The following is a 9,003-nucleotide window of genomic DNA, read 5'->3' as shown; positions in this document are numbered from 1 at the left end:
GCCTCCATTTCATCCACCCTACACCAATACGATGTGAAACATCGTCGTCGATATCCCCATCTCCCTGTATAATAGACCCAAGATACTTTTAACCGGTTAATATCCTGACTGAAAACTGTAATTTGTTTCTATCTCTGAGTTCAGTTGAAATCCCGATTGAAAAAATGTGACTTGCTTTCTGTTCTCGGATTCGTAGATATTGTATTTTTTATTATGCGATGTTGGTTTAGCTGATTTCCAGTTTTGGGGTTAAAGGAATTGATTCAATAATTTAAGTCAACCTTAGTTTAAGTTGTTTAGCTACTCTTTTCGTTTTTCTCTTTTCTCGTTTTGATCCGGAGATGCTTGATTAAGTTTGATAATGATTAAGAGTTTAGAGAATTCTAAGTTGAATATAAGCAGTAGTTTTCTTTCCCCCCTTTTTTTTTTCTTCTATCAAGTGTGAATTTTGTCTATCTTCCTAAATGCTACCCGGTTTTTACTTCAACTCGTTTAATTGAAACTTAGTTTCTGTTTTTCCTTTCCTTGTTTAGCTCATTACTTCTTTCCCTTTTCCTCGTTATAGATCCGATAGTCTACATCTATCTATTGGTGGTGGGAAATGAAGTCTTGGTTGAGTACTAGACAAGGTTGAAGTTAATATCATCTCCTTGTAACTAGTTTAACCTTCATCCCCATCTCTGAACTTGTATCTCTTAAAATCCTGTCCAGTATTACTTTCAATCGGTTTGAGTTCAAACAGGTAACTTAACTTCTGTTTTCTTTCTTGTGTGACTGGTTACTACTCCCTTTTCCTTATTAGAATTGTTATTTCATGTATTTTCGTGGAGGGAATTGAATCTGGTCTTAAAGAATTGTTGAAGTTAATTTCTTCTCTTTGAAAGTCAGTTTAACTCCCGAAGGTTTCAACCTCCATTTGCAAATACTTGTTCTTTTGTAGTTGTTTTAAGTAGGGCTGGGCATAAAATACCGAAAACCGAATTACCGAACCGAACCGGCTATTTCGGTATTTCGGTATTCGGGAATTCGGTTCGGTATTCGATACTGAACTATAAAATTTAGTATTTCGGGATCGGTATTCGGTATTTACAATTATACCGTTCGGTAATTCGATAAATACCGAATACCGAAATTAATAAGTCCACTAGTGAGTAGTCCAGCCCAAATCCTAAATAATGGCCCATTGTAAAAACATTCAAGTGCAGTAGTCCAGCCCAAATCCAATAAAAGTCCCATTGTTAAAACTGTAAATCCCTAATGATCAGTTCACTACTTCACTTCACAGCTTCACGCCTTCACTTTCACTCCTTCAGTGCTTCACACAAAATCTCCCCAAATCTGATAATCACTAATCACGGTATCACCTCAGCTCCAACTGCGAAGTGCGAAGTCTCTTTTCTCACATTAGGTTTTTCTCATTCCTTCCTCAAGGAGAAAACAATGGTGAGATTCACTAATTTAAGCTTCTTTAATAGCTTCCGTATTGTATTTTTTGGTTTTGTTTTACACTTCCAATGCTTCGTTGTTGTTGTTTTTGGGAGAGAAATATATGAATGGATAGTATCCATAGCAGTAGTATTTGGGAGAGAAAGAAAGATATTTGTTAAATTTGTCTCTTTCGTTTCTAGGAAATTAAATGGGTTGAAGATTTTTTTTTTGTGTATATGATGATTGTTAGATTTGATTTACTGGACTTGAAATTGTAAAGATCTGTAAACTTCATTTGATTTAACATTAGTTAATTTGACCTTCATACTCCGAATCAAGCCACATAAATTGAAATAGAGGGAGTATTTTGTTTCTTGTTTACTGTATTGCTTCTGGATTAATCATTCTCTTTCTTTATGAAGTTCTGGTTACTTCCTTTGTTTGATGGTCCAGCTTCATTGCTGGTTCATTTTAGGTAAATTTATTGAACGGTTGAGTCATGAGTAGTTGTGTGAAGCCAAAAGAACAGACGGAGGCCAATCCAGTTGTGCTTCTCCATGGTTTTGATAGGTATGCCTCACTACTTTCTCTTGCTGTGCTCTGTGTTTTTCATTATCCCTCATTGTTTAGCTCATGTTTAGAGTGAAGGTACACATTTCCGATGCTTGAGGAGGCTGGATTAGAGACATGGGCAGTTGATATCTTAGGATGGGGTTTCTCTGATGTAGCTTCCAAGCGTGATCATCTTTACCAGGTACCTCCTGATTCCAAACTAAACATCCTGATCTACTGCATACAAGGTTGGAAGGTTGGAACTAGTCTCTTTCTTTGCACATTCTAATAAATGTAAAGTTGCATACCTAAGTTTAAAAGTAAGGTAAAATTCACATTCATTTTTTTCCTAGTAGTGTACTATATAATACTTAGTTTGCCAGGGCACTGGGCACGTACACAGTTATACCCCATTGTGCAGTGCTATGATATCGCAGTTATGCAGCATTAAAAAGGGAAACCATTGCTTACTTGGTCAGCTCTACACTATGAAATTATGGAAGTAGTGTTGGATTGTTTGATGTAACTGAACGTATATGTTATAATGTTTGTGGTTTATTACTGAAAGGGTAATTCTTTCATCCTATAATCGATATGCATACTTATAAAAGAGAGAAAAATCTTGAGTATTGATGAGCAAAAAAATGGTATTACCGAATACCGTACCGAACCGAAATTTGATTTACCAATTCCCGAATTACCGAACCGAAGTTTGAAAGTTCGGTATTTGGTATATACTTTTAATTACCGAATACCGAATTACCGAACCCGAACTTTAAAAATACCGACCGAATACCGAACGCCCAGCCCTAGTTTTAAGTAGAATTCCATAGTTGTTCTTTTTTGCGGTGGTCTTTAATTTTTTGTCCTCAAATTGATGGTCTTTAAATTTTTTTCTTCGCTTAAAAAGATGGCCAAAAATATCCCGAGGTTCTCGGTTCGAACCCCTGCTCAGAAAAAAAAATCGCAAGGCAAGGCTTTTCAAAAAGTCTGCCTTATGCGTCAGACTTTTAGAGCCTTAAGGCAAAGGCTACCGCATAAGGCAGACTTTTTGCAAAGCCTTGTCTTGCGAATTTTTTTATTTTATTTTTATGACTAAGCCGTGGTTCGAACCTAGAACCTCGGGATATTTAGACGAAGGACAAAAATTAAAGGCTAGCAATTTGAGGGACAAAAATTAAAGACCACCCCCAACGAAGGTCAACTTTTTTTTGCGCAGATTGCCCTTCATTTGGCGTGGTCTTTAATTTTTTCCCTTCAAATTGGTGGTCTTTAAGTTTTGCCCTTCGCCTAATACCCCGAAGTTGGGGGTTCGAACCCCAGCTCAGTAAAAAAAAAAATCGTGCCCATGCAAATTCTGCATTTGCATGTTCTGTCCATGCAAATTCTGCCTTAAGGCAGAGTTTCTGGCAACCTCTGCCTGGCGAATTTTCTTAAAACTTTCGCTTGAGCAGGGGTTCAAACCCGGGACCTTGAGGTTTTAGGCGAAGGGCAAAAGTAAAATACTTTCATTTTGATAGACAAAACTTAAAGACTACCCCAAAATAAGGACATTACTGATAACTGCCCGAAGGTCAATCGTGCAAATTGCCCTTGTGATATACCTGAGAGTCCACTGGACTATCTTCACTGTGAGTTGGGCTGGTTACACAGGCCCAACATATTAGTCCCTTGCATTTCTGGAGTCCACAGCATCGCCAGCAGCCCGAAGACAGTAGCAGTTTCGCAGCGATGAAAAAATGGCAAAATCTTGGACTGAAGTTTGAGAGAACCTAGGACAGGGCTTTTTAGACTCTCTCCGATTAATAAGCCTGAGTATTAGAATAATTTTAATCGGGATTGAGGCTCAATTCTTTTCTTTTTAAATTTCTGCACCTGTTTAACTTAAATATTTTGTGTAAACATTTTTTGGAAACTAAATAAAACCCGAGCAAGTATTTGGTATACGTCAAGTTACTGTTTTATATTTTTGTGTCTTTAAATTATGTGTCGGTTCTCTTCTATGATAAAACAGTTCCTTTTCCTAACAAAAAATGAGTTTCTGTCCCCTTTAATAATAAAATCAGTGTTAGTTTCAACTTTGTTTAATTAGTTTGTTATCAGATCAGTTTTTCTTATATTATTGGATCAGTTTCGCCTAGTTCGTTTTCTCTAAAAACAGTAAAGTTTTTCTTTGCTTTAGGTAAATTTAGGTTATTATTAGGAAAAAGTTTTGAGAATTTTAACGGTCTTAAAATAGTTGTATTTGTCTAGTTTCCGAATTTGAATTTATTCAAAAATTGAAATCAAGATAAATATAAACTTTATGTTTATTTAAAATGTTTAACGTTTAAATTATTTCATGACGTAGAAGTAATATAAACGGATAAGTATTAAGTAATTCTAAAATCATTCTTTCCCGATCTTCTCAAAAAATAATATTTTCTTTAAATTAGTAACTTTCTTTTCTAAATCGCCTCTTTCTTTAAACAAGTAATATTCTTTTTTAGCCGAGTATTTAAAATATGCCGGCAACCGCTTTTGTAGATATTATGAATCGAAGGAAAGTTTTTCATTCAAAAAGGTGAAGGATCTCTCTTGGCGGCTTAGTTTAGGATTTATCATTGTACACCTGTGTGGGACTGACATTTGTATACTCTTTCCCTTATCATATATCCCCATTCAGATAAATACATTTCAAATATTAAGATTATCATCAATAAAATTTTGTTTTAGGGTTTTTATTAAGGGCAAATGGAACGTCTTACAACAACATATACATCCTTAAAAAACGCTAGACCGACCTTGGCTCAAAAAGGTCACCCATATAGGACACGTTATAAACTGCTTACGTGCTATATAATATAACATGTCTTAATTGCTTATGTTTTGCTTGAAAATGATTAATCTAGTATTCAACTTCAATAGTTCCCTAAAGTGCCTTAGGCATATAAAAATTTCCGAGACATGTTGTCAAGTTCACCTAAAAACCGTTCAAAAATCGTATCATCCTCAAAGACTCTTAAGTTTCTTAGTGAATTGTCAAGTCGTGGCTCATTCGCGATGGCTTTGTCTCTCAAAAATCGTATCATCCTCAAAAAGTCTTAAGTTTCTCAGAAATGTCAAGTCATGGCTTATTCGCGATGGCTTTGTCTCTAAAACAAATGGTCACTTCCTAGCCTAATTACCCCTTTTTCAGACCGATCTTGCTAAGATGACATCAGACGAGAACATCTGAAACCTGTTTGATAGCTTGGACGAAGATGACAGGAACATAACTGCCACCTGGAATGAAGTTGAAGACTCAGACAGAAGGATTGCGAAAATATTAAAAGAGATTGAAGATAGTGACAAGAGAATATCCAATCTCTAGGAATCCCCCAAAAGTTATGATAGGGGGTACACCAGTGGCACTGTCCAACGATCACCAGACGGGTCCCTTTAGAGGAGACAAAAGTCGATGGCATAGCAGAAATCAGTTACAAGATGGATAGCATGGGAATTCAAACTACACTGTTTGGTGAACGCATAGCTTTTAATAGTATATATTATATTGATAGGGTATCACAGTAATTAATTCATTCCTTCAAGAAGCACAACTCAATCCTCTATGATGACTATGTTATATATCATATACTTGCAGGGTATCATAGGGACTAATTCATTTCTTATCAATAAAAAAATATTTCTCAGTCCTCTATGGTACCCACATGGTATAATATATCATAGACTGACAGCATATCTATCATAAGGGCCTGATTCATTCTTTCAAGAAACTCCTCAGTCCTCTATGATACTCACATGGTATATATATCATATACAGATAGGGTATCATAGAGACTGGATCAACAAGCATACGATTAAAGTTAAATTTCCCCGACGCTTTTCTCCTTTGCATCATTGAACGTAATGCGGTCTTTTGGGTGATCCCTCCCTCATTTTCTGGAAGGGGAGGGTTTTCTGTCATATGATTCTTGGGACATCGCCCCGACTATCTTTCATTCGAAAATCACGTTGATCATGCCCAAAGGCGCTGGTTGCTCATGCGAAGTCCCGACCCCTTTCTCCCAGGTGTACTTGTAGCGGTTGTTAAAGAATTCCTTCAAGTTCCCTCTTCGCAGGAAGTCCGCTACCTCATAACACAAGTGTTTATAGTCTTCAGTTGAATGTCCCGAAATGGTGTGATAGTCACACCACAACTCCACGTCTCGTCTACTACTAGAAATCTTGCTGCCTTCATTTTTTTCATCGCCATGACCAACTCCCAAACCTCTACGTTGAAATTATATGACACCATGCTCGGTGGGCCCGACTCGTTTAGCGACTTCCTTTGTGGCGTCTCCTTGTCTTTCCTGGGTTGGCCTTGGTCGTACCGTGTCCTGTTGAATCTTACTTCACCCTTTGGAGGGGGTCGGGCTGTGTACAACTCATATCAATCTCTCGAATTCCTTTGTCTGGCTAGGAGAGCATTTTCAGGTCTTTCCTGTGGCCTACTCCTTATTTCAATCTGGGCATCGGTTTTGATGTCATCCTGTATCCTCATTTTGTTCTTGTACCTGCTGTTCACCTCATTCCAAGACGTGGCGAGAAACTCCCTTAGGCTTTCCTTCAGTTTTCTTGATGCATCCGAACTGTTGGCATTCAAACTATCCCGTGAATGCCGCAGCGTCCCAGTCTTCAAGGATATTAGGCAACATCATCCTCTCCTGTTGGAACCTCTCCACATAGCTGCGTAGCAACTCGTCCTTCCTCTGCTTTATGGCAAGATATCCTCCGTGTGCGTCTCAACCCTTCGAGTTCTAGCATGAGTTTTTACAAATGTATCTGCAAGAGCAACAAAAGAGTCAATAGAATTTTCAGTTAAAAGAGTATACCAAGAAAGTGCTCCCTTTCAGCATGACCGATTCAATCTCGTGTTGCTTGAGATCGTACCCAGTGACGGCTTCTTCAAAGGCTATTATGTGTTCTTCCGGATCTGTGTTCCCGTTATATTTGGGTATGTCCGACATCTTGAACTTTTTTGGGATAGGCGCGGGGGTCGCACTAGCTTGTACGGGATCTTTCCATACTTCCTTGCTCCCGCTCCCTTCAAGATAGGAGGAGCCCCCGGTATCGAACCCCATCTACTCTGCGTTTACTCTGGAAGTCCTAGGCCCCTCGATAGTCTCCAGGTTATTTGAAGGGAGACTGGCCTGTGTTATCCTAGCATATGGGCTGGACCAAGAGGTTGACTAAACATATAACACTCAACACGCACAGATACATATTGATCGATACAAAAGCAGATTATACAAAAACTCATTCCCCTTACAAATAATATGATTCAACATAAAACCCCAGAAACACATATAGTATATGAAGAGAGCAAAGTACGGACATGTCGATACGATACATACACAAGATAACTTTGTACTTTTTTTTTGTTCACTTTATTTGTAAATTAGTGTTTGGCCATGAAAAGTTCAAATACAACTTGAAATTTGGAAAATACCTAAAATTCCATTTTCACTTTTTTTACTTTCATTACATTCAAATAACAAAAAATTTCTTTGCAAAAACTATAATCAAACACAACTCAATCTTCAACTTTAACTTCAAAATTCCAAATATAGTGAAAAATATTTGGTTTTTCATCACTAAACGCATTTAGCTAGTTTCAAAACTCTTTTACCCAAAAATGGAAAACGTAAAGGAAAAAGGTTCATTTTCAAAACCCATTACTGTAAAAGCAACACAAAATGGAAGACAAAAAAAAAAGCTCAAAGTAGTATTCAAAACCACCGCAGAAAAATACTATACACAAATAATACATTCGAGCACAAGGGTCTTACTAGGTACCAATAAAAACACATAAGGGTCATTATGTACTGACGCATAAAAACAACTAAGAAAACCCATATATTATCCTATGCTAAAAACAAAAATCCTTTCCCCTTAGAAATAATATAATTCAACAAGAAAATCCAGAAACAAATATGCAAAGAGAAAAGTAAGAACATATAAATACGATACATATGTATACATAGAGAGAGTAGAAATCCCTAGCTAGTTTCAAAACCCTTTTACCCAAAATGGAAAACTTAAAGGAAAAAGGTTCATTTTCAAAGCCTATTAATGTAAAAGTGAAACAAAATGGAAGACAAACAAGTGGTATCAGAGCAGGTTCTTACTAAAAGGTTAACACCTAGAAATGATCTTCTTCATGGCTAGTTCACTAAATCAAAGAAGGGAGTATCTATCACAAGTCCGCCAAGGTGGAAGGGAGAATATTCAAATTGGGTGAAGGAAAGAAGGAATATCTCTATCATGGGTGAGGATCTAAGCTGTGGGACATCCCTTGTGATGGCCCTTGCATTCTTATAAAGAATTGGGAGGATGGTTCAATGACAGGTCCAGAGATCAAGAAGAAAACCCTGAGTTAAGGGACCTGGTCTCCAAAGAAAGAAGGAAATGCTATCTGTATGAAATTAAAATTGTCACTGAAATGCCAAGTCATCATTTTTTTTAAAAAAAAAAAGGGAAAAGGGGGATTCTCTTCAGAAGGCGTTACATTTTTAAGCGTTGTTATCAAACGACTCACAACCCGACCCAATCATTACTCTGCTCACTCAAATACCTACCAGAATAAGACTCCACTTTCCCATCTCTACTTGAAATCAAAATCTCGACACGCTACTCACTTTCTCAACCCTAACCTGTTCCCTTCTCTCTTTTGTTCTTTCTCAAAACCCTCTTCACTCTTTCAAATCAAAACCCTGAAAAATGTCTAATGAAGAAGCCAAAATTTTGCTAGAATCGAACCAATCCTCTTCTCCCTCAAAACCCCAAACTCTCTCAATTCAAAATCTGATCATCGCTTCCTCTGAGTCTCCTGTAACAAGTTAAAACCCTAAAACATTTCTTCCTGAATCTAGAACGGTTGACCTTGCTGAGGAACCAAACTCAGTCAGTAGCGCATCTAAAGTATCTGTCTCAAAACTCTTCCTGAATACTAATGAAATGGACAGACAGGACTCTAAAATAAAAGCTACAAGTCAGTCCAAT

The 9,003-nt window shown here is 37.3% G+C and overlaps 1 long non-coding RNA gene across 1 annotated transcript; it reads left to right on the top strand.

Moving 5' to 3' along the window:
• The first annotated feature begins 961 nt into the window (after positions 1-961).
• LOC132638702 (uncharacterized) lies at positions 962-2,717 on the top strand. Its single transcript, XR_009581855.1, has 3 exons — positions 962-1,443; positions 1,882-1,998; positions 2,070-2,717. It is a non-coding gene; the product is annotated as an uncharacterized LOC132638702 (long non-coding RNA).
• The last annotated feature ends 6,286 nt before the right edge of the window (positions 2,718-9,003 follow it).

Source organism: Lycium barbarum, chromosome 4 (genome assembly GCF_019175385.1).
Source record: "Lycium barbarum isolate Lr01 chromosome 4, ASM1917538v2, whole genome shotgun sequence".
NCBI lineage: Eukaryota > Viridiplantae > Streptophyta > Magnoliopsida > Solanales > Solanaceae > Lycium > Lycium barbarum.
This window is presented reverse-complemented; position numbering and strand designations above follow the sequence as displayed.